Source organism: Chionomys nivalis, chromosome 9, assembly GCF_950005125.1.
Source record: "Chionomys nivalis chromosome 9, mChiNiv1.1, whole genome shotgun sequence".
Lineage (NCBI taxonomy): Eukaryota > Metazoa > Chordata > Mammalia > Rodentia > Cricetidae > Chionomys > Chionomys nivalis.
The window spans coordinates 52,185,031-52,209,704 of NC_080094.1; the positions used below are offsets into that span (position 1 = coordinate 52,185,031).

The 24,674-nt window shown below is 44.2% G+C and overlaps 3 non-coding genes and 1 pseudogene across 3 annotated transcripts; 3 read left to right on the top strand and 1 right to left on the bottom strand.

Moving 5' to 3' along the window:
* The first annotated feature begins 646 nt into the window (after window positions 1–646).
* LOC130881764 (SWI/SNF-related matrix-associated actin-dependent regulator of chromatin subfamily E member 1-like) lies at window positions 647–1,939 on the top strand (annotated as a pseudogene).
* Window positions 1,940–21,568: 19,629 nt separating this feature from the next.
* On the bottom strand, window positions 21,569–21,640 carry Trnah-gug (transfer RNA histidin (anticodon GUG)). The gene has a single exon. It is a non-coding gene; the product is annotated as a tRNA-His (tRNA).
* A 524-nt stretch (window positions 21,641–22,164) lies between these two features.
* Trnah-gug (transfer RNA histidin (anticodon GUG)) lies at window positions 22,165–22,236 on the top strand. The gene has a single exon. It is a non-coding gene; the product is annotated as a tRNA-His (tRNA).
* A 1,420-nt stretch (window positions 22,237–23,656) lies between these two features.
* On the top strand, window positions 23,657–23,728 carry Trnah-gug (transfer RNA histidin (anticodon GUG)). Its single transcript has one exon. It is a non-coding gene; the product is annotated as a tRNA-His (tRNA).
* The last annotated feature ends 946 nt before the right edge of the window (window positions 23,729–24,674 follow it).

The following is a 24,674-nucleotide window of genomic DNA, read 5'->3' on the forward strand; positions in this document are numbered from 1 at the left end:
AGGTTTCAAAGACTTATTCAAAGGTTATTCTGCAACTTGATGACAAAACAAGAAACCTTTCAGGCTCCCTGCTTCCGTCAGCATACACACAGAAACTAGCTATGGAAATCTCTCAGGAATACCAGATATGCCTGCTTAAAATGATAAGAACTGGGTTTGTTAAAAGTTAATATTTCTTCAGAAAAGGAGATAATAGGTGAGGCCACTGGATGGTCACCTGCCAGCCGGCCATTCCTACAGCTGTCCGCAGGCAATTAAGCTCTGGTTGCATGAGGCCCCAGGATTTTCTGGAAAACAAGACACACAGGCCAAAGGCTAACATTAAGGAGGAAGTCCACCTGCACAGCAGTGGGAAAGGTGTTACATACACTGGGTAAGGGCTCCAGATAGCTTCTAATGCCTCCCCTAGGAAAATGTCTTATAATAAGTGGTGAATTTGTTAGTTATGCCTCATGTTATTTAAATTTTTTAATCAAAAAATATTTATATAAAAATTAAGATGGCTAAATGTAATCACAGATGTCTAGCTCCTTGACTTCTTCCCCTTTCTTGGTTCTTTTTTTACAAAAAAAAAAAAATGTAAACTTTTTGTCTCGGCGAGGGGCGGGGCGAGCGCGGGACAAAGGGAAGCGAAGCCGGAGCTGCGGGCGCCTTTTCGGCCTGCGGAAAGACCATCTTATGCCCCACCTCCCACCCCAGCTCCTGCAACACAAATGCCCAGCACACCAGGGTTTGTGGGATACAATCCATACAGTCATCTTGCCTACAACAACTACAGGCTGGGAGGGAACCCGGGCACCAACAGCCGGGTCACGGCGTCATCTGGTATCACGATTCCAAAGCCTCCAAAGCCACCAGATAAGCCGCTGATGCCCTACATGAGGTACAGCAGAAAGGTCTGGGACCAAGTAAAGGCTTCCAACCCTGACCTAAAGTTGTGGGAAATTGGCAAGATTATTGGTGGCATGTGGCGAGATCTCACTGATGAAGAGAAACAAGAATATTTAAACGAATACGAAGCTGAAAAGATAGAGTACAATGAATCTATGAAGGCCTATCACAATTCCCCTGCATACCTTGCATATATTAATGCAAAAAGTCGTGCCGAAGCTGCATTAGAGGAAGAAAGTCGACGAGACAGTCTCGCATGGAGAAAGGAGAACCTTATATGAGCATTCAGCCTGCTGAGGATCCAGATGATTATGATGACGGCTTTTCAATGAAGCATACAGCTACCGCCCGTTTCCAGAGAAACCACCGCCTCATCAGTGAGATCCTCAGTGAGAGCGTGGTCCCTGATGTGCGGTCGGTTATCACAACAGCTAGAATGCAGGTCCTCAAGCGACAGGTCCAGTCTTTAATGGTTCATCAGCGAAAACTAGAAGCCGAACTTCTTCAGATAGAGGAGCGACACCAGGAAAAGAAGAGGAAATTCCTGGAAAGCACAGATTCCTTTAACAATGCACTTAAAAGATTATGCGGTCTGAAGGTGGAAGTAGACATGGAGAAAATCGCAGCCGAAATTGCACAGGCAGAGGAGCAGGCCCGCAAAAGGCAGGAGGAGCGGGAGAAGGAAGCAGCGGAGCAAGCCGAGCGCAGTCAGGGCAGCATTGCCCCTGAGGAAGAGCAAGCAACGAACAAAGCCGAGGAGAAGAAGGATGAAGAGAGCATCCCTATGGAGACAGAGGAGACACACCTGGAAGAAACGACAGAGAGCCAGCAGAATGGTGAAGAAGGCACATCTACTCCTGAGGACAAGGAGAGTGGGCAGGAGGGGGTTGACAGCATGGAGGTCGAAGGGACCAGTGATAGTAATACTGGCTCAGAGAGCAGCAGTGCCACAGTAGAGAAGCCACCCACAGACCCCATGCCCGAAGACGAGAAGAAGGAATAAATGCTGCCTTGTTTTATGTGTCCTAAAACTTTTTTAAATGGGAAAAAAAAATGTTTTTTGGTTTTAATGGTGAAAAAAAAAAAACTTTTTGTCTCTCAGGATGGCAAGGGGACAGAGGGGAGCTATAAAAATCCAAGCAAAAAAGTTAGTTTAAAACTTATAACAAAAAGGTTAATAGTTCAAGTCTCTATATAGGTAATATCAATCTACTAATGCATGCTTATATGTAACTTGAAATGACTTTTTTTGTTTGTTTGTTTGTTTTGTTTTTCTGAGACAGGACTTCTCTGTGAAACAATCCTGGCTGTCCTGGAACTCACGCTGTAGACCAAGCTGGCCTCGAACTCACTGAGATCCAAGTGATATAATTCTTGTTATCTCCTTTTTAGACTAACAACAGGTCTCCAAAATATTCTGGATTAGGATAGATTTTTATATGATGACTTTTGTCCTAAAAATAAAAATTTTAACATATTGTTAAGCTCCCAACTTAACACGTATGTTTAATAAATAAAATCTATTTGATAGATAAGGTTTATAAATTCCTTAGGTCTACTTAGGTTAACAATAATTGACTTAAAGATACATGTCTAGCCCTTAGTCTTTCCTAACTTAAGTAAGCTTTAGCTATTGGTTAAACTGCATCGTACAAAGAAGTAATATTCTATAATGATGCACTGTAAAAGAATCAGAAAAATAAGGTTGCCAGTCCCTGTGGGCTGCATTTATGGTTTTGTAAGGTTCCCGGTCCCTTTATGGACTATAGTTATGGTTTTTTGTTTTGTTTTGTTTTGTTTTTTTGGTTTTTCAAGACAGGGTTTCTCTGTGGTTTTTGGAGCCTGTCCTGGAACTAGCTCTTGTAGACCAAGCTGGTCTCGAACTCACAGAGATCCACCTGCCTCTGCCTCCTGAGTGCTGGAATTAAAGGCATGCGCCACCACCACCCGGCTCTATAGTTATGGTTTAAAGTTTTATTTTATTGCTAGAAATTTTTCAATTAAATCTTCAATTCAAATTTTAAGACTACAATTTTTATTTATTTATTTTTAAGACAATCTTTTCTCGTTTTACATACCAATCCCAGTTCCCACCCCCTCTCCTCCTCCAGCTCACCCACCTTCCCCTCCCCATCCACTCCTCAGAGAGGGTAAGGCCTCCCATGGAAGTCAACAAAGTCTGGGTCACTTTGAGGCAGGACCAAGGCCCTCCCACCTTTATTGAGGCTGGGCAAGGTATCCCTCCAAGGAGAATGGGTTCCAAATAGCCAATTCAAGCAGTAGGGATAAATCCTGGTCCCACTACCAGTAGCCCCACAGACTGCCCCAGACAATAAGTTAAATACAGAAATAAATCTGGAAAACCTAATTCTGTAAAAGCTACTAAATCATTGTAAAGTGTTAAAGATAACTAGACATGCAAGCTAATGGTCAGTCATCTTATAAATAATCAAGTTCTTTAATGCATTCAAAACTATGTCTATACTCATGCTAAACACAAATTCATTCTTCTACAGAAACAACCTTGTAGGGAGAGACAAATGAACACCTCCCTTTATATAGTCCTCTGTATATGTTGTCAGGTTAAGCCTGAAATAAGAAACTGAGAGAACCAGAGTCTGTTTAAAATCAGGTATACTTAATAAATTAAATAATGCCCCTCAACTCCTCAGAGATCCCCTGAATATGGCATTTAAAAAATGTTTGATGAAGACCCTTCCCATAATAGACAAAAAAAATGCCTGCACCGAGAGACAGCCCTAAAGTCCCCTCCAAAGATGACAATGGGTCACAAAAGACTCCACCTGGATCATGGTAACCCCAATCCAGGGGCAAAGAACTGCCCCATGCCTTACCCACTGCCAGGACCCTGCCCAGACTGTGGACAGACAGGACAAACAGACACTGAAGAATTGACTGTCCCTCTTTGCTTCACCAGCGCAGGCCAGTCTCTCAAGCTCCTCGTCCCCATGAAAGTCTTTCATCTCTTCCTTGTCCGGCAGAAGGCTGATGCTGTCCCACACGGCAGCTGAGAAGCTAACGCTGTCTTGTGTGAAGGACACCCTGACCTCTAACTGCTGTCCTGAGAATTCTACCCCCAAGGAAAGCATCAAGATTCCCACAGTGGAGCCTAGGATAACTGACTAGCTAGCAGGTAAGTCTCTGTCAATTTCACTGATACGGAGATCATTTGCATTATACGTCCTGCTCAGATTTATCCTTCTCAGATCTCAGATGATGGAGACAGCTAACTGTAGCTTTATGGGTTTAACAGCAGGAAGCATCCAGTTCCTCCCCTTGCCCACAAGGGCTACAGTTGCCTACTCAGTCTATTTAATATGTAAAACTCAGGCCTTGCTTTTCCTAAGGCTCCTAGGTCTCCTGAAAAAGGCAGCCGCGCAGTTTATCTTGCTGACAGGCTTCACAGTAAGAGAGATAAACTCACAAAAAAGTTTTTAAAATATACAAATAAACAAACAAAAACCTTGCTTTTCAATAATTGCTTTCAGTAATCAACGACCTATGTCTCGTGGTAAATAATTAGGTTAAAAAAAAGATTTGGAGTTTATGAAAGTGCCAAATTTCTCCAACAGGCTACTTTCAATTGGCATAATAAGGTTTCCTCTGTTTAATCCTTACACACACACACACACACACACACACACACACACACACGGAGAGAGAGAGCCTGAAGTACTCAGATATTAGACAACCTCTTATTTTTCTATTCTATCTCCTGGTCCTCAACTTACACGGAAAGTCATTTTAAAATGACTCTTCCTTTTTAACCTTTCATTTTGTCTTCTCCAGGCCTTTTTCCTTTTCTATCTAGAAAACTAACTTTTCTGCTCAGCTCATTGGAATACTCATTCTGCTTTACAGCATGAAGAGATGCCTGATTTTATAATTAAAAGCGCAGGGGCTAGAGAGTTGGCTCAGTGGTTGAAGAGCTCACTGGTTTTGCTGGGTTCCATATCCAGATTATAAAAGGTAGTTCACAATCATCTGTAACTCCAGTCCCAGGGAATCCAATTTTCCTGCATGCACACAGTGCACATACACACACACACTACTCAGGCATATAAATAAATATAGATATTTAGATAGATAGATAGATAGATAGATAGATAGATAGATAGATAGATAGATAGTTTTTAGACTGCATTGCAGGAAAAAACAACAACAACAAGCCAGGCAGTGGTGGTGCACACCTTTAATCTCAGCACTTAGGAGGAAGAGGCAGGTCTATTTCGTGAGTTAGAGGCCAATCTTATCTACAGAGCAAGTTCCAGGACAGGCAGGGCTACACAGAAACCTGTCTCATAAACATAAAACAAAACAAACAAAAAATTCACTGTAGTAGCTAAAGTTTGTTTTAAGTTTAAACTACTGTACTTAAGAGATCTATAAAACAGAAAAGAATCTAACCTAAAAGCCCCACTTGCCCAAGGACAGCAGGAAGTATGTCAGGATGTATGCTTGGCTTGCCCCTGACTGGATGAAGACGGGAAGTTTGTAACCTTGTGGGTTTTGCCTTTAGACTGTGACTAATGAATGTAATTCAGTGTCATACTTTGGGAATCCTGGGTATGGACCTGGCCAGTGCCCATTGTCCTAACCAGCATTTAATAAAGCTTGCTTCAAATTTGACTCAAAAACATTGGTAGTGGTCTTATTCTTCACCTGGTAGGATTAATAGCATTGAATTATGCTCTTTAAGCTGAATTATCATATTTTTATCCTTTGAAAGTGTAAATGCCTTTCCAGGAATTTGATGTAAAACTTAAAATAGAACATTAAGACTGCCTTTCAAAATACAAATTGGAGGCAGCAAAGCCTCAAGAGGAAGCAAACACTGTACCTCAGCACAGTCCTGCAGAGACGCTCTGTGGGGCTGCTTCTCCCAAGGGATGAGCCTGGGGTTCAATTCATCTTTCATGGGTTGTCTTGCTGAATTTTCTCAAAGTAACAGTCTCTAAGTTTCCAAATCCCTATTTACAGAAATGGGACTTTGAGAGATGAAGCCACGTGCCCAGTCGCTACTGATTAGAATCTTTCAAACGGGTCAAGATAGCTGAGTCTTTGCCTGAGTCACAAGCTCCATACAAACAGGTTGCAAACGTGTCCTCTGGTACTTCAGAAGTGGAGAGGACACTGATTACAGATAAGGGCAGTTCAGTGTTGACTCAGTTCCAGAAAAGCCTTCCTCAAACACCCTTGCAATCAGGACAGGCCTAAATTGTGGAACAATGGAGATACCTGTGATTGTGGGGAAGGAGTTGATAGCAACCAGCTCTAAAATCCTCAAAGACCATCCACGGTTCAACCCACAGGCTGGGTTCTCTAGAACTTTTCAGGGTGACCTCATGTTGACTCTACCGAAGGTTGGAACACTGCCTGGGAGAAAGGCAGAATAGAATCCCCTGTCATGGCCTTTGAACGCTCATACCCCCTACCTTACCCAGTGCCCCCTTGTCACTGTTTCTGAAAGAGTACCTGTGTAAGAGAGGAGCCATGACTGAGGCAGCTTATGTACTAAATGGCAAGCCAGCAGTGTCTTGGGAGTGTGTCCCCTCTCACTTCGACTGTTTGTCCATCCTCCGACTTCCTGTCTCTGGTTTGGTCATGGTGAATTTCGTTTGTGTCACGCAGTGCTGGACCCCAGGAGCCCTAGACCAGTCTTCTAATGCTCATCTACACCTCCAGCCCTCTCTGCCTTGACTAAAACGATACGCGAGAAATAGTCTGAGATCGGCGTCCATGCTGGAACCCCAAATCAGCAAGTAGCTCTTGTGACTTCTACCCTCTGCTGCAGGGCATTTGAAAGTGGTAAGGAACATAGACTATATATCACTCAAGGGTCTTTCTCCAATGCCTCCATCAGTGCCTGGCCCCTCCCTCCATCAGTGCCTGGCTCCTCCCTCCATCAGTGCCTGGCCCCTCCCTCCATCAGTGCCTGGCCCCTCCCTCCATCAGTGCCTGGCTCCTCCCTCCATCAGTGCTTGGCCCCTCCCTCCATCAGTGCCTGGCCCCTCCCTCCATCAGTGCCTGGCCCCTCCCTCCATCAGTGCCTGGCCCCTCCCTCCATCAGTGCCTGGCTCCTCCCTCCATCAGTGCCGGCTCCTGAAAATTAGTAAAATGAAGGACTTTCAGGAGCCAGTGAGTCCTTGTGGGGATTGTAAAATCATAATACCATCAGTCTAGATTTACAGGCGGACTCGAAAACTGCGTAGCGGGCTACTGAGCTCCAGCAACACCGTCTCATCAGTCTGCCTAAGAATACTTGGGAGTGCTAAAACTATGTTGGGAAAAACAGGTCTCGCCACTTAGGACAGCCACAATTCCTACACAATGTGACCCTCAGCTGCCTGATCATTTAACTGCAATCTCTCCACTTCCCTAAAGAACTCTTCGCTGCAGACGTCCCGAGATACCCTTCTGCATTATTTCACAATTCAGGGGTTTGCCCTGTAAAAACTCGAACGGAAGGTTGAGTCTGCTTCCCGCTAATCTGTTTGGGACAGTCCCACCGACAGTAAAAAAGATCCCATCCGACTTATTCGGGCCTCTTAGGTTTTCCTCTTTGGGTATTCCATAACAGCTGCCTATGAGCACAGTGTCAGAGCTATCGAGCATGAGGACTTCATGTGATAAAAGGTGTCAGTCCTGCAGAGGCCCTGGACAGAAGAATGAAGAAGAATGTTAACTTTTTACACTGTGTCTTTCTGGGTCTTGGGTGCCATCATAGTTCCTCTCCCTAATATATAAACTCTTCCCCCTACTGGGGTTGTAGGACACCAAGATGCCAACTGGAACGCTGGAGAATATGTTCCCATATTCTGAACCACACATTCATGTCCTCACGTGTCTGAGCCACACGGCAAGTGATCTGGATTAAGCCTTCCTTACAGTCAAACTAAGTCATCAGGGTGGGACCCTAACCTGATAAGATTAGTGTTCTGAGAAGACAAACCAAACGCCCCTTGCTCACTCTTTGTTACGTGAGGACAGGGTGATGTGTGATTTGTATCTGTCTGTTTTGTTGCTTAAGAACAGGGTGATAAGCCGGGCAGTGGTGGCGCACGCCTTTAATCCCAGCACTCGGGAGGCAGAGGCAGGCGGATCTCTGAGTTCGAGACCAGCCTGGTCTACAAGAGCTAGTTCCAGGACAGGCTCCAAAAAACCACAGAGAAACCCTGTCTCGAAAAACAAAACAAAACAAAACAAAACAAAACAAAAAAAAGAACAGGGTGATAATGTTGTGTGATAGTCTACAGCCAGGAACGAGCAGGTGAGCAACAACTCAATCATTTGTACCTTGACCTCAGGCTTCCGTCTTCAATAAATCACGAGCGAACAGCTGTTGTTTAAGTCACCGAGTGTAGAGCGATCCTCCCTGCTGAGGGCATCAGTGCCCCTTGACCCTTTCAATGCTTCCTCACCTGTAAGCCTCCGAAGAAAATGACTCAGTCACCCACAAAAGCAAAGGGCTAGCTTTAAATAAGTAAACAAATGAGTTAAAGATGCAGCCGCCAAATCTGTGGTGTTCCCTGCTGTCACAGCCTGAGCAAGTTAGACACCTGCCCGGTTAGCGCTTTAAGATCTCCGCAAGTCTTGAGTGCAGCTCAGTGGCAGAGTGTGGCCAGCATGCCTGAGGCCCTGGGTTGAACCCCCAACACCGTGAATAAATAAACAAGCTAATTGATTATTTTTAAAATGATATTCAGAGGCTCAGATAAATAGACATACTCAAACCAAGATTTTAAAAGACAAGAGCAGCGGTCTCGGGCTCCTCAGGGGACTGGTTGACCAGCCAAGGTCTCTCACCCACCTAGCAGCTCCCTACCTGGGATCCTCTGCCCCTCGTGGCCTGCTGCCTGCTGCTGCCCCTCTGGGAACGATGCCGTTTTACTTAAACCATTATGCTACTTCCTTAATAATTAACAAACGAAAAAACAAGAGCACACTTCCTTGTCAGTGGAGACCAGGATTGAGAAGGTGGCTTTCCCAAGGTGAGGCCTGTCCATTGTCCATTGTATTTGAGATGGGTGGGCTGGACCTGAGATTCCCCACTTCCATGTGATTTGTGATAATGGGGAGCTTCACTGATGCTCTCTCCTTTAAATAAAAAAAAATTAAATAACATAAATAAAAGACAAGAACATAAATCCATGAGAATTACAGCATCATACAGATTCTGTGTCTAATGGCCTGGGCAAGGAGGTTCCTTTGGAATTTGCCAGGGAGGAAGAAACAACCACTGTTTGAATGGGCCCAAGTTCCAAAAAAGAAAAAAAAACCCTCTGCTGCTGCTTGGTGTTCTTTTTAGTTCTGGAGATGCCTGCTCAGAGCCAACAAAAATGACCCTATACCCACAGCTGTCTAGACACACGTGACTTGTAGACGTTCTGATCTCAGCAGCCTCCACCGGTTCAAAGAGATCAGACAAGCACCTGCTATTTATTCTTTATATAAAACTTTTTATTTTTATTATTACTGTTATAATAAAAATGTTATTTTTCTTACTCTTTCACAATGGAGGTTTTATTGGTTGAGGAGCAGAGTACAGACATTTCAACTCTAAAAACATGCACCCAAACTCTGAAGACTCATACATTGTGTTCACGGACCCAAGAGCCAAGCCATGTGTTGTTTCTCTTTGAACTTAGCCCAGTGATGCTCCATCCTCACACTTGGCAAGTTCTCCCAGACCTCACACAACAACCAAGTGCTCACAATCCTCAAGCCCGCTGACTCACAATTTTGTGCCACATACGTATGCTCTCAAAAGTTCCATCTCTCACAGCACATTATTACCCTGGTTAGGAAGATGGGCTGCCAAGCCTAGACAGTTCTGACAGGGCAAGGACCGAGGAGGGACTTTTTTAGAAAACAGTTCTACTAGAAACGCGAGGCCGGATATAACTGAAAATATTCCAGACACAAATGCACTACCGAGACTCCAAATTACCATTTAATATGCTTTGTGTAGTAGGATGTAGTAGGCCCCCTCTATAGAATGTTATGGTGACCTCTGAGACATCACAGCCTCTCCTGATTCAGTATTTTGCTATTTTCTGGTTGTACCAAAAAAAAATAAACAACCAGCAAGTGATTTAACCTCTTTTTTTAAGAAAAAAATCATTTACTCTTAAAAAAGGGATGAGGCGGGACTTCTCATCTTTTAAAATGTTTCTAGAGCTACTAAAAAAAACTCGCATTTACGAAATAGTTTATAAAAAATATTCCTCTGGATTGTGCAAGAAGCGAGGCAGGGACACTGACAGACATGGTGGATGGTTAGTCAGACTTGGCTTCTTTCTCTTCTCCTTCAGAGGCTGGACTCTGGTTTTCGGTCTCTCCGTTTTCTGCAGGCAGATCTGTGGTTTGCTGGTCGGCCACTTCAGCTTGTTTGCTCCCCTCTTCCCTTTGGTTTGCTTTTTTTTTTTTTTTTTTTTTTTTTTTTTTGGTTTTTCGAGACAGGGTTTCTCTGTGGCTTTGGAGCCTGTCCTGGAACTAGCTCTTGTAGACCAGGCTGGTCTCGAACTCACAGAGATCCACCTCCCTCTGCCTCCCAAGTGCTGGGATTAAAGGCGCGCGCCACCACCGCCCAGCGTGGTTTGCACTTTTTCTATCGGATGATTTATCCTTCCCCGCAGGGGCGGGCTTGGCCGACAGACCCCGCGGCTCTGGTGGAGACCCGTGCGTCGCAGAACCTGACCGAGCGGCACAGCCTAGCCGCTGCCGCTGCCGGCACGATCTGCGGCGACCCCCGCGGGGGCCAATAATAATGTTATTATTATTACTAGTATGTGTGTATGAATGGAACGTGGGGTGGGGCTCATGCCATAGCCTGCATGTGGAGGTCAGAGGATAACTTTGTGCAGTTGGTGTTATCATTCCTGACGAGGGTGACCCGGGGCCGCGCGGGTCCCCTGGAGGGTGGGAGACAGACAGGTACGCCAAGCGGGAAAGAGCTTGGGTATAAATAAACTATTTAGTGGGTTAGGGAGGGGGAGGGGAGAAAGGGAGAGAGAGGAAGGGGACAGAGAAAGAGAGGAAAGAGAGAGGGGAGCGGGAAGACAGAGGAGAAGGGAGAGAGGCAAAAGCTGCCTCTTCAGAAGTGGAGGCAGGAGGTCAGCTTGCCTGGGCGGGGAGGTGGGAGATTGAGAGTGGGTGGGGCTTGTCTCTTAAAGGGACAGGGTACGCAGGTGACAGGGCAGGCCAGCAGAAAACAACAGTTGGTCTGTTTTCTTTCTACCTTTACATGGGTTCCAGGCATTTCACCCAGGTCACCAGGCTTGGGTGACAGGCATTTTCACCCATGAATCATCTCCCCCCCCCACATTAAGTACCGTTTACTTTTATTTTGCTGTGATAAAACACCTTGATCAGGACAACTTGCAGAAGAGTTTGTTTGAGCTTATTGTTCGAGAGGGATAAGAGTCCATCATAGCAGGAGGGCATTGGCAGCAAGAAGCAGGCATGGTGGAAAGAGTTCACATCCTCAACAGCAAACATGAAGCAGAGAAGACAAAGGGAAAACAGGAAAGTCCCCAGTGATGTTCTTCCTCCTGCTCTCCTCTAGCAGGATGCACCACCTAAACCTCTCCAAACATCACCACCGGCTGGGAGCCAGGGCCTCTGGGGGCCTTTCCCCTTACTGTGCTACAAATGGTTTTGCCAGTCTTGGAAGAAATAGACTCTATAAGGAAAGAATTTAAAAACTCCAGGTGCACCATGGGAGAACCCGTCTGCGGTTCAGTGTCACTGTGAAAGAAGTTGACTTGAGGGACCCCTGTTGAAACGATTGTTCCTTTGAGGTGGAAGGATGTTCTAACATCCCTGGACATCATCCGTTCAGCTGGTTCCCTGTGAAGGGAAAAGGATAAAGACGTTTGTTTGACTAGGGGAAAGAATATTCCAAAGCCTCAGTGGGAAGTCTTAGGGATGGGGCTGGGTTTCTGTAAGCACACTACAAATCTGCAATTGGCTAAACCGTTGCTGACCAGACATACTTCTCCAGGTCTCCCAAAAGATAGAAAACAACAAAGGACTTGGGCCTAGCGTCATGTAAACCTTGGCAGAACAGTTATAAACCTTAACAAGCAGTTATAAAGCTTGAGGGATGGAATTAAGTGGTGATTACCTTTCAGACTGAGAAGGGGTGCCCTAGGGCGTGCAGAGCTCCCAAGTAAGTTACAGATGTGCAGCAGGGACAGGAAAAGGAGAGGAGCCTGAAGCTGCAGGGCGAGGAAGCCCAGCAGAACTGGCTGGGCAGACAGCGAGGAGCAGGGAAACTGTAAAAATCCAGGGCCGGGAGCTACTAACTTTGGTTGCCTGATAACTGTGCACTTATCAACACCATGCTTTGGGGTGGCCATGGAGCCAGACACCACAAAGACATTTTCAAACTGATACACAACCAATGTCTGGGAGGGGAGGCCATAGAAAGCCTACTGGTGACATAAAGGTACCTTTTAAATTGTTACATTTTTATTACCTGTATGGCCTCCTCTTAACCTTCTTCCTCACTAAAATGTCAGGCTATTAGAAATGTCCACCTCTGCCATGTTCTGTAAAAGTACAAGACATGCCTACAGGCTAAGCTTTCATGGACTTGGAGATTTCCAGGAAAGCAAGTATTAGATTACCCAGCACATGCTTAGGAAATTTTGCTAATATTTTTCCTGGTAAAATAGCCATTCATATATACCTGAATAATTTAGAAATATTGTTTATATATAAACAAAGTATTCCAAAAAGTTTCCTTCCCAGCATTCATGAAGTCTGCACTATGAGTCCAGTGTGGCAGAACACGCCTTTAATCCCAGCATTTAAGAGGCAGAGGCAGGAGGATCTCTGTGAGTTCGAGGACAGCCTGGTCTATATAATGAGTTCCAGGACAAGTCAGGATTACATAGAGAGACCCTGTCTCAAAAAACAAACAAACAAACAAACAAAAAACTGAACTATGGCCTTCTGAGACCCAGAAAGTTAAAGTTAGCAAGATTGTCTATATGTACAAGAGACAGGTTTGCAAAAGCCCTGGTGGACATTCAGAGATCCATCCCTTGCGAGCACAGAGTGGTGAGCGGTTGAAGTGGAAATAGGAGGACTTTTAAACGACAGTCGACTTCACCTCCTAAGTGTCCAGCCCTACTGCAGTGCAAAGGTGAGAAGTTCTGAGACCTCTTTGCGTTGTGGTGTTAGCCACCAAGAATTACACAGGGGTCAGCTGTCTCCCATAGATTACTTTGTTTACAGTAGCATTATTTCTGTAACCTTGATAAAATGAGCCAAAGAGTAAGAGCTGTGCATCTTTAGGATTCATCTAGTCCAACACCATTGTTTTACAGATGAGGAATCTGGGGCCCCAGAGAAGGATGCTATTTGATGAACTTGTAGAAGACTAAATGGTGAACCCTTGAAAGATGCTTCTCATCGAAACTAGACAACAAAGAGGACCCTAAGAGAGACATACATGGATCTAATTTACTTAATGGTAAGTAGAAAAAGACACGATCTTCTGAGTAAATTGGGAGCATGGGGACCATGCAGGAGCATAGAAGGGGAGGGGAGAGGAGAAAAATATATAGCTCAATAAAATCAATTTTAAAAACAACAAAAAAAAAAAAAAAAAAAAAAACCAATGCTTTCTCATCACTGGGCTGGCTAGGCCAGAGGTTAGAGCCTCCCTGCTTTTCCAGAGGATGGGAATTTAATTCCAGAGGCCTGGGTTCGATTCTCAACATCAATGAAGGATGTCTCTCCAACCACTTGTACCTCCAGTTCCAGGAGATTTGTCACCCTCTCCTGGCCTCCGCAGGGACATGCATGTGGAAAATATTCCCCCAAACACTCACATACACATAAGTTAAAAATGTTTTGGGTTTTTTAAAATTAAAAACGTTTTAATAAAAAAAGATTTCTAGTAGGCTTGACGGTGCAGACCTTTGGTTCCAGCACTCAGAAGGCAGAAACAGACAGATTTCTGTGTGTTTGAGGCCAGCCTGATCTACACTGCAAGTTCCAGACCAACCAGGGCCCCATAGTGAAACTCTAACTCAAAAAACCCTACTATTTCTACCGACTAAGCCCTGAAATGTCTACCACAGTCTTAGCTGAAAAGCTGTATTTCTCCAGGTATGACCGTGATCATCAGCCAGGGTTTATGTGGTCCCTAAATTAAAAGGCCAGAGTGTCCTTATAGGAAGGAGGCGGAGGGAAGCAGAAATACGAACGTGATGGCGTGTGTGATGGCGGCGCTGCACAAGAAGGGATATACGGAGCCACCAGAATCCGAAGGAGGCACGGCAGGACTGTCCCTTGAAGGAGCCACTGCAGAAGCCCAATTCTGCCGGCACCTTTTTCAACCTGTAGGCTCCAGGACAGGTAGAGAACAAATGTCCTTTCTTTAAAGCCGTTTGTGCTGGTATGGGACGTTAAGATGGTGTGCAAACGGAAGAAGCAGACAGTAACCCAAGTCTCTGGATTTCCCCTCGGTCCTGTCTCCTTGCCACCATTTCCTGTTCTGTGAATTCTGACCTTGTCAAAGACATAAGAGTCTTTCCCATCTTCACAGGACCTCTAAGACTGAGGCAATGAATATTGCAAATGCTTCTGTTTCCACGAGTTGATATTTAGTCCACCCAACAGTTAGACTTTTCTGGACTGGGAGGTACTAAGAGTATTAGTTGTTAATAAGATGGCTGAGATCTGGAAGATGGGATTTATAAAATATAACCAAGAGAATCCATTTGATTCCAACAAAATATAAAGAAAACATGTAACAGTTTCTGGTTATTTATTTGTCAGGTTGGCACATGCTAGAGTCATCTGGAAAGAGGGAATGTCAGTTGAAGAATTGTGACCATCAAACTGGCCTGTAGGCAAGTCTGAGTGGCATTTTCTTAATGGTGGCTGTGGAAGGGCGCAATTCACTGATGGTGCCACCATTGGCAGATGGCCCAGACTGTATACAGCAAGCTGAGTGAGGCATGGGGAGTGAGCTAGTAAACAGTGGTCCTCCATGGTCTCTGCTTCAGTTCCTGCTTCCAGATTCCTGCTGTGGATCCTGTCCTGACTTCCCTTGGTAATAGACTATCATCAGGTTTTGTAAGATGAAATAAACCCTTTTTAAGGGTGAGAGTTTGGCCTCTGGTATAAGTGGGTTAACTATATCCACATAAAACCTGAGAGAGTTTGGGAAGGAATTCTAGACACAAAATAAACAGAGTTTAGTTCAACTTCTTGGTAGCCACAATTTTTTTTTCCTGGATGGGCTCACAGTGCACAGGGGCAGCGCAGCTCCTTTAAGAGAGGTGCAGTAAAAACTGTGCTTCTTTAAAAAAAATAGTTGCTTCCTGGTTTGCCAGCATGGAACAGCTCTGACTCTTTCAGGAAGTCCTGCACTTAAGTGGGGTCTGTGAGCAGTGTGCTACAAATTGCTTAATGGCAAGACATAGACCTGCTGAATTTCTGGAGCTGGGGCAGTGTGCATGGCTCTCAGAGGCAGTGAACACACCTCTGTCATGTGGAACTGGGTGGAGCCAACAGGCAGAACTGCAGAGTTGGTCCTAGCCAAGTAGGCTTAGCATTATAAAAATAAAATAAAATAGAATAAAAAAATTTTTAAATTCACTCCTGGTCAGAAAATAATTACAGATATGCAATAAAGACAGATTCAGACAAAAATAAACCTCTGAACAGGTCACAGTGTTGGACAAATGTATGTAGGCTTGGGAGAGAAGAAAAAGAGTACAGACAGTTATTAAAAGAAAACAAAGAGACAGAGTACAGACAGTCATAAATTAAAGGAGTAAAGAAAAATAAGCCACATAAAGATGGAATATACACAGAGAGTCTGGATTATGTAAACTATTGTGTTTTCTTTGAATTTTTTTTTACTGTGAATGAGATAAGTATAGAAAGACATTTCATTGTACAGGCTGTTAATCTAAACCAAAATATATACTTTAAAGATATCTTGACTTCAAAATTTGGGTCTAAGAATACGTTACTTTGGAAAAGAAGTTCAGCTTTTGTTTCCACAGAGGATAAGACCTGTGGATTCCTTTCTAAACTAATGTGGTTTAGTGGAAATAGACCCCCCCAAAGGTATCTACAAACCTTAAAATTACTTTGCCCAATAAAAAGCAGGAAGCAGTTTGGAGAGAACTACACCCAAATTCCCAAATATTGTTTATAAATGTTTGTTTATATTTAAAGGGGGATATGCTATAGAGATGAATACTTTGCATTGGTATGGATCTTGGTTTATTGATACAAATTTAAGGTTAAATTTTTATATGTATATTTCTGCTTTGATTAAGTATTGCATTTGTAAAGCTCATTTAAAAATATAATGTACAATTAGGAAATACAGGTTAATCGATAGTTATTTATAATAGTCAAGTTTGTAGTCATGTTAGTTAGGTGTTCTAGATATATAAAGAGATATATTTCAGTTAGATAAATAATCTTCAAAGCTTTCAAAGACCTATGGAATATGACATTTAAAATGCTTTAAGAACTTAGAATTTTTCATGACAACGAAACACATCTGCTTCTGGCAGCACCAGTCTACTTCAAGAGGAAGATGGACATCAAAGAGGCTCCTCATGAAATTGGTTAGCCACCTGGCTTTTTGGTCATGGTGTTTTGTCACAGTGATACAAACCCTAAGACACTTGTATTGTCAACCCTAAACTATCTTTTTAGACCTCAAAGCATTTTCTTAAAGGATTTAAGTTTTTGTGTCTCTCAACTTTATACACTTTACACCTCTTTTGTGAGTTACTTTTCTGAATTTGTAACAAGGAAAACTGTAACTATAACTATCTAATCTTCAGCCTCATCAAAGACCTGAGAATGATACAATATTACCTGAGTAAACAGGAAGTGCAGAGCAAACAGCTTCCAGAACTATAGAAAATAACAGAGACATCTGGCTGTCTGTACAGTCACCTGAGATTCCTCTGCAATGTTGGGGCATCCATCTTCTGTAGGCCTAGAATATCTGAAAGACTTTTTTTGTGAAGCAGGAATTTCAAAATGTATGCTCTACTTTGTCTTGACAAAGCTCTCCAGTTGCCTTCTTTTGTGTCCTGCTTGTCCAGTTTTGACAGCATAGTATCAGCAGTTAAGGCACAGACAATTTCTTGCCCAGTGGCTAATTTTTCCACAAGAAAAGCAAACTCCATATGGAGGTTCTTCAATGCCCATCATCCTTTTTTGAAATAAATTGGGTGCTACCAAGAGTAGACATGTCTCACTATTATGAAAAGGCTTATGTTATTAAGACATTCTTTTTTGTTTTTGTTTTTCGAAACAGGGTTTCTCTGTGGCTTTGGAGCCTGTCCTGGATTAAGACATCTTAAATGTGATATTTTGTAGGTCTCTGAAGTGTTTGAAGACCATCTGCCTATCTCAAATATTATCTCTCAGTTTAGCTGGGATTGGCATAATGCCAAGCCTGATGACCTGAGTTATCTTCAGGACTCATGCAAGCCGTCCTCTGACATCCACTAGTGTGATATGGTGTACATGTGCACACACATACACTCACGCACATACACACACACACACCAGCAACTTTCAGGACAATATTAAGCAGTCATATATGTGAGGGAAAATATGTGTAAGTTCAGAAAAAAGAGGATAACAAGAAAAATATTTCAAAGAATAAGTTTACATTTCCAAACTTTAATTTGAAAAGAATTTCAACTAGTTACAAGTAGAATAAAGATAATAAAAACACAAGGCACATCATAACAAAATTGCAAAGAAGAAAAAACCCATGATAATAAACAACTTTTCAACGTGCTTAACAGACAAAGATTGATATTGATACAGATATACATGAGATGTACAGAGAAAGAACAAATAAGAATTCTAGCAGTTTTCGCATCAGAAACAATGCAAGGAGAGGATAGAGAACAACATCTTTAAAGTACTGAAATATAAATGTAAATTACTGGGATTCAATACAGAGAGGAAATTCTTTTCAAAAACAGCTGCAGACTAGCAAGATGACTTAGCCAGGAAAGGTACTTCCTGCCTGGCCTGACAACCTGAATTCCATTCCCTGGGCCAAAGTGAGGGAAGAAGAGAACCAACTCCTCCAAGATGTCCTCTCACCTACACACACACACACACACACACACACACACAAATATGTGTTGTGAAAAATTTTTAAAGCAAAAAAGAGACCTTTGCAGACACCTGACACAGGAGGGGGTTGATCAACAGATGAGAAATGTTAGCAGAGGAAACATTCAGTGGTGGAAAAAGGACACCAGGACAAAGCAAATACTACACAAAAGACCCCAGAATGCCACAGTGGTAAATACGCTGAGGAATTTTAAAAGGCATTTTTCTAGTTTTTAAATTCTGTTTTAAATGTTATCAATTGCTTTTTAAAAATACTAAGGAATTGTGGGGTTTATAACACATGAGGGTGTAAACATACTGTATCAATAACAAAAAAAAAGGTCAGCAGAGGGAAAATACTACATAGTGAGCTCATGCCAGTCTCAGCTACACACACACACACAACACACACACACACACACACACACAAAGTGAGCCAGGTGGTGGAGGGACACAAGTTAAATCCCAGCACTCGGGAAGCAGAGGCAAGTGGATCTCTGTGAGTTTGAGACCAACCTGGTCTACAGAGCAGTTTCCAGGATAGGCTCCAAAAAACTACACAGAGAAACCGTGTCTCGAAAAACCAAAAAGAAAAAAGAAGTTCAGTTCACCAAGAAGAAGTCAGAAAAGTAAGGAAACAGGAAAACATAGTTAATTTAGGAATCAGTAACAAAGCTTTAGTTTGGGTTTGGGTTTTTTAGTGTTGGAGGATGAATGCAGGGTTTCACACAAACTGAGCACGCTAAAACACTCAGCTACAGTGCCCACCCCTTGGCATTTTGAAACCTTCACTTCACTGACTCTGTGACAGAAAATCCCCGCCAATCGGTCAATTCTAGAATTGGAAACCACTCTCTGTCATCTTCTGGACTCAGGAAAAGTTTTCAGGTCCCCACTGGAACTCCCCGTGCCCTCTTTTTAGTGAGTGTGGAAAGATCTAGAAACAAGTGGCCAATTAATGCAGGCGTCTGTGCTCTAACACGCGCACATCTCTGGCAACAACCACTCTGGGCCAAGAGCGTCTCACACAGCTTTGTAGCTCCCGCCATACTCGGTATTTTAAGAACAAAAATGTTTGAAGAATGGGGGAGGAGAGAAAGAAGAAAGAGAGAGAGGGAAGGATGAACTTGAGTATGAATTTCCAGAGAATCCCTGAGGGTCGGTTCAATTAAGTCAGTTATGTCTCCCAAATTTATAGACACTTACAGCCTCCACTTCTAAGTCAACCTCTCGGGATGCAGCGCCTCCTGGTGGACACCTGGGTCTACTACGGGGGGTGGGGAAGTAAGGGGACTGGAAACCGGAAGAAATCTAACTGGAAATGGCTGGAGTTGGGATGCATGCTAGAGGAGCTATCAACACTGCCAGCTTCTTTGTTGGCCCTCAAAAAGGGAAAGCAGAGAAGGAGGGTGCAGATAGATGGCCACTGAGTGTGCCAACTGGGTCACGGTGAAGTCCTCCCAGGCCGGGCTCTCAGGGTCTCTAGCTCTTGGCTTTGTCAACCCAGAAACACCATCCCCTGAGATAAGCAGAGGAAATGAATCACACCAACCATACCCAGGGATCTAAACTGTTAAAGCACAGGAAGGTGAACAAGCCAAGAGTTCAGAGGCTTGGGCACAGCCACGCTTGCTCTTCGCGGCAGGCAAGTACACTCGGCAGCCATGTCACAGACTCGTCTGTGACCCTGACGTCAGAGCAAGGAAAACTGGCCTTCAAAGAGGATGTTACAAAATTCCGATAGCGGGATTGACCCGTCTACAATGACAATAATCCTGTCGGGAAGGCCTGCTATGGGAAACGGGGAGAGCATCCTCTGTACCCTACTCTCCCTGACTCCGCCCCCAGACTCTTCCTGCACCTGGGTCAGGAGACATCCATTCAGCTTCCTTCCGCATTCCTGGTCATAGAGGTGGGTGACCAGTGGGCTGCCTTAGGTGCCAGATGTTTCAAAGTTGTGTTATCTAGGTTGTTTTATATGTGATGGTCATTGACACAACAACGGGAAAGCTCAGTAAGGGAAAAACCAGACCTTTCTGTCAACAGGATGACATCTCTTGCCTGGGTGCAGACCTGACATTCCAAGCTACCCAGAACACAAGAACTAATCCGGTTCAGATTAACTTGCCGTGGACCACCCATAGGAAGACTCACCTTAATGGGTGATGCTAAAAAAGGTGAGTGCAATAATAATAATTTAAACAAAATTGTATAATTTAGCTTCCCAGAATTTCCACCCCTCAGTACAGTCCCTACAGGCCGTTATGAGATCCTGCTGGATCTGCCCACTTTACTGAGTCCTTTTCTTCTTTTTGGGCTATTTCTTTCTGATCGGAGTCTATATGTGTTCCCTCCCCTACCCCCCTACTTTGGGCTTTCTCACTCTTCTCTAATGCACCTCTCCTTGTTGGCTTAATTCAAATGGCCTGGCTTTTCTCTTTCTCTCCTCCATTTTCTTCCTCTGGGCAGCTGCTAAGACTGACAACTCGCCTGCCCTGGGGAAGCTTTTGTTTTGTTTTAAAGTCTTAATAAAATTGTACATTTTGAATAAAATTTGACTTTGCTTGACTTTCTAATTTTTCCTGCCTTTGACCTAATTGGCAGTGAAGATGAAATAGTTCCTGCACCCATAAATAATATCAGAGTGACTGCTCCTTCCTCCTTGATTATCCAAGCAAAACAGCCACCATCTTGACCGGATCAGCTATGCCTGGTTGTGAGACGCCATCACAATTGAGACAAAAGTCTGCGGCTGTTCTCTCTGAGAAAGAAGAGGTGGGGAGGGTCACTAGACAGCCACACAGCCGTCATCCGGCTCCCTCACTTCCAGTTGACCTACTAACAAACTACAGAACTGAATTCCATGAGGTTGGGTTTTTTTTTTTTTTAAGAATATAAAGAAATTAGTGCATTTTGTTTTAATCTGAGGTAGATTGGGAAGAAGCTGCTCCAGGAGATAACACCCGCACCCATGAGGCTATCTTTAGCACTCAACAGTGTCCTCAAGAGCTAGAGCCTCAGCTACTGTGGTAGCTTTCATTTATCACATGATCTGAACAACAACAACAAAAAATAGTTCGGTATGTTTTCCTACCTACCCCACTCTAATCCCTAATTTTTGCATTGTTTCTATAATTCCTATTTCACCTGTGATGAAGTTTTAAGTCACGTAAGGTTTTTAAAGGACTAATATATGGCTTAACCATTGGCAGGGTCAAAATGGGAAAGAAATACACCCAAAACCATGATACTGTATACATCAAAACCATGATACTATATACACCCCAAAACCATGATACTGTATACATCCAAAACGATGATTCTGTATACATCAAAAACGATGATACTGTTTCTAATCTGTCAAAGTTGTAACATCAGTTCGGTCTGAAGATTTACCGGTCTCTGAGAATTAACCAAGAACTGACAAGGGTAATGAATCAGGCGTTACAAGACCTTCCCACCAGGAAGAATATGACCAACACTGCACTAAAAAGGCGCCCTTGCCGTGCCATTGTTTCCACAATGCCGTGACTCGGATTCGAACCGAGGTTGCTGCGGCCACAACGCAGAGTACTAACCACTATACGATCACGGCGAGCTACCGGAACGCCACGGTGCAGCCCGTTCCTAGTGCAGTTCTTGAGACGGGACTGACCAATGTCCTGCCATCCCTATGCTATTATATCTCAGAGGTCCCAGCTGACCGTAACGAGGAGCTACGAGTTTCTGCTTGGTCTTGGGAACACACCACACAAAAAAGGCGGACAAGAAAGTGCCTGGAAAGTCCAGCGTGATGGCGCCTGGGAAAACTAAAAGTCGGGACTTGGCGGCAGGAAAATCCCGAGTTCGAGTCCAGTCTGGATGGAATGAGACCCTGGCTCAAAAAAAATAAAAGGCTCAGTCCCTTGCTATTAAAACTGTAGCGAGGCAGAGGGATTTAGTGCCCCCAGCGCTCCGACCTAGCCAGAGAAATCAAAGCGCTTGCGCACACTCGCAAGTCCCGCCGTTGATGATAGGCGGAAACGTACGCCAGCACACCAGTGACGTCAGGAGGGGGGAGGGGCGCCCAATAGAGAAGAGATCAAGCGAGGATCTCTGACCTTAGGTTCCCGGTAGCTCGCCGTGATCGTATAGTGGTTAGTACTCTGCGTTGTGGCCGCAGCAACCTCGGTTCGAATCCGAGTCACGGCATTGTGGAAACAATGGCACGGCAAAGGGAGCTGTGTTTTGTTCCGTTTTAATACTGACCTACCAGTCTGGAAAATGGATCTCAAACTCCAGTAACAGTTAAGAACAGCGTTATACCGGTTCTTGTCAAACTGAACTGCTCTAACACAGAAGCCTAACAGTTTGTGATGGGACGAGGATCCGTTTACTCCACAAAGTAAAAAGAATACATCGGCCCGAGAAGCGTAATGTACATAGTACATATGTTTATCTTTTCGTGGTTTTTCTTAGTTTCGTAAACATTTATGGCTTTTTACAAACTTCCATCAAAGCTTTGGAGTAGACGCCAGAGTAACGAGGCTCCGCAGAGGGTGTCACCCTTGAGACAGCTCTTATTAAGTAGGATGGGACTCTGTCAAGCAGCAATTTAATGTTCAAAGACTTGAACACAGTCATGAAAAGGCATTGTGATTCCTCTCCCAAGTGCTCTCTCCCCGAGTTTTCTTTGACCCGCCCGCCCCTACAGCTATGTCGGGACTGGCGGGGCCGACAGCAAATGCTCCTCAAGAACCTGTTGAATGGATGGGCACCTGTCGGTGGGGGCGGGAAAAGACACTGAAAGCCACGCGAGCAGGAAAAGCAGGCGAATACCCTGCAGTCTCGGACTTGAAATGGTGAAAGGATTTAGTTGGTGTTTAGCGAAATCTCTAGTGGCTCTGAAGGAGAGGGTAGGTGGGCACTTCGAACTCACTCGTCAGAAACCACGGTCACATTCTCTGTTTAGCAAATAGCCACTGCCCTCTGTGAAAGTCGTCACACTGTAGGAGCCGTGTGGGCGCCAGCGATGATCGACAAGAAGAAAAACCGGACCGAGTCCCAGCTGCCGCCCTGAAGGGTCAGAGGTGGGCGCAAAGCCGAGACAGAGCATCAAGGAAGAAGGATTTAGCCATCCAGGAGTGGCAGAGGCTGGAAGGGAGAGGCGGGCGGGGTTGAGGTTGATACACGTTCATTGAGCTACGTTTACGATGTTAACCCAGTACCGAGAGCTTTTGCACACTCCGCAAAGGTCACTCCGGAATGGGTCTCTGCTGGGGAGAGAGGGAGGATCAGAAGCCGGGATCCAATAGGGAACGCCCCTGCAGGCCCGCTGGCAAGTGTCCAGGCCACCGGAGACTCTCCTCTCCAAGACAGTCAGCTCGGGTCCCTGGACACTCAAGAGGTCTCCTGCCAACCCTCACACTGTCACAGGCAAATTCTTTACCCAAGGCTAAGGGATCAAAAATTTCAGAGTAAGCAGCGAAAGCGCAATGCGCCTGCGTGTTCTCAGACCATAGATTAGAGTCCCGCCCAATAAATGGGTCATTTAGTGACGCAGGAAGTGGGATGGCCTATGAGTATTCAAGAGAATATTTTTCAGAGAAATCTGACAGGTCCCCGGTAGCTCGCCGTGATCGTATAGTGGTTAGTACTCTGCGTTGTGGCCGCAGCAACCTCGGTTCGAATCCGAGTCACGGCATTGTGGAAACAATGACACGGCAAGGGGTCTGCTTTTTTTTTTCTTTATTCAACCTTCATCTTACAGGAACCACAGCTTCTCTCTCTCCCTTGAATATTGAATCCTTCTAAAAATCGCCGCCTCCAAGAATTCTTTAACATTCTAAATACGACTTCGGATCGAACTGTTCCTAAAGCCCTCCTCCTGGAACGCGGTGTCTAAGCCATTCAACACGAGCGAAATAGCACCCCTATGACCTTGTGGGGTTTTTCTCTCTCCGTTCTTTTTTTTTTTTTTTTTTTTTTAACTGTGTCGTTCGTTTGCAATTACAGACTGCATGTGTCCAAGTCTAACCGAAAGGTTCTTTCTCGTTCTTCGCTTCGTCCGCCAGGTATTGCCATTTTCCAGCACCATTCTCTTGTCATGATAGTCCTGTCCTGGTGTTACAAATACTTATGTATTCATGTATGGAAAGAGATTCCTCTTCTTACATCAAATACCTATACCTCTAACTACCCAAAAAATTATAACCTGAGAACAGAACACGAGAGGATCTCTGCCTAGGTGGGTAAGGGTACTCACACTGAGGGAATCCTCCACCCATCTCGAGGTCTGTCTTCCTTGCATCGCCCACCTCCCAGTCCTGATTGTCAGCTAGCACAAGCAGAGGACAGTTTAGGTGGTGAAACAGAAGAAAGAGACTATCCATTAAGACCTGAGTTTAGAGACTAGAAGAGGAAATTGTCTTGGCCATCCACTTCAAAGCTCTCCAGTCTCATCTCTTAAGATACAACGGAAGCAGGACCACAAGAGCTAGGAAATGCAAGAGCTTCGTTGGCAGGATTTGCAGAGTCTGTTTGTTGCTTGTTTTTCTCTAGCTTTTATTACTGCTTTTATTGTTTTAGGATTTGGGTTCTTTTTAAAGATCTTCTAGAAATATTCATTTTGTTTTATGTGTATTAATATT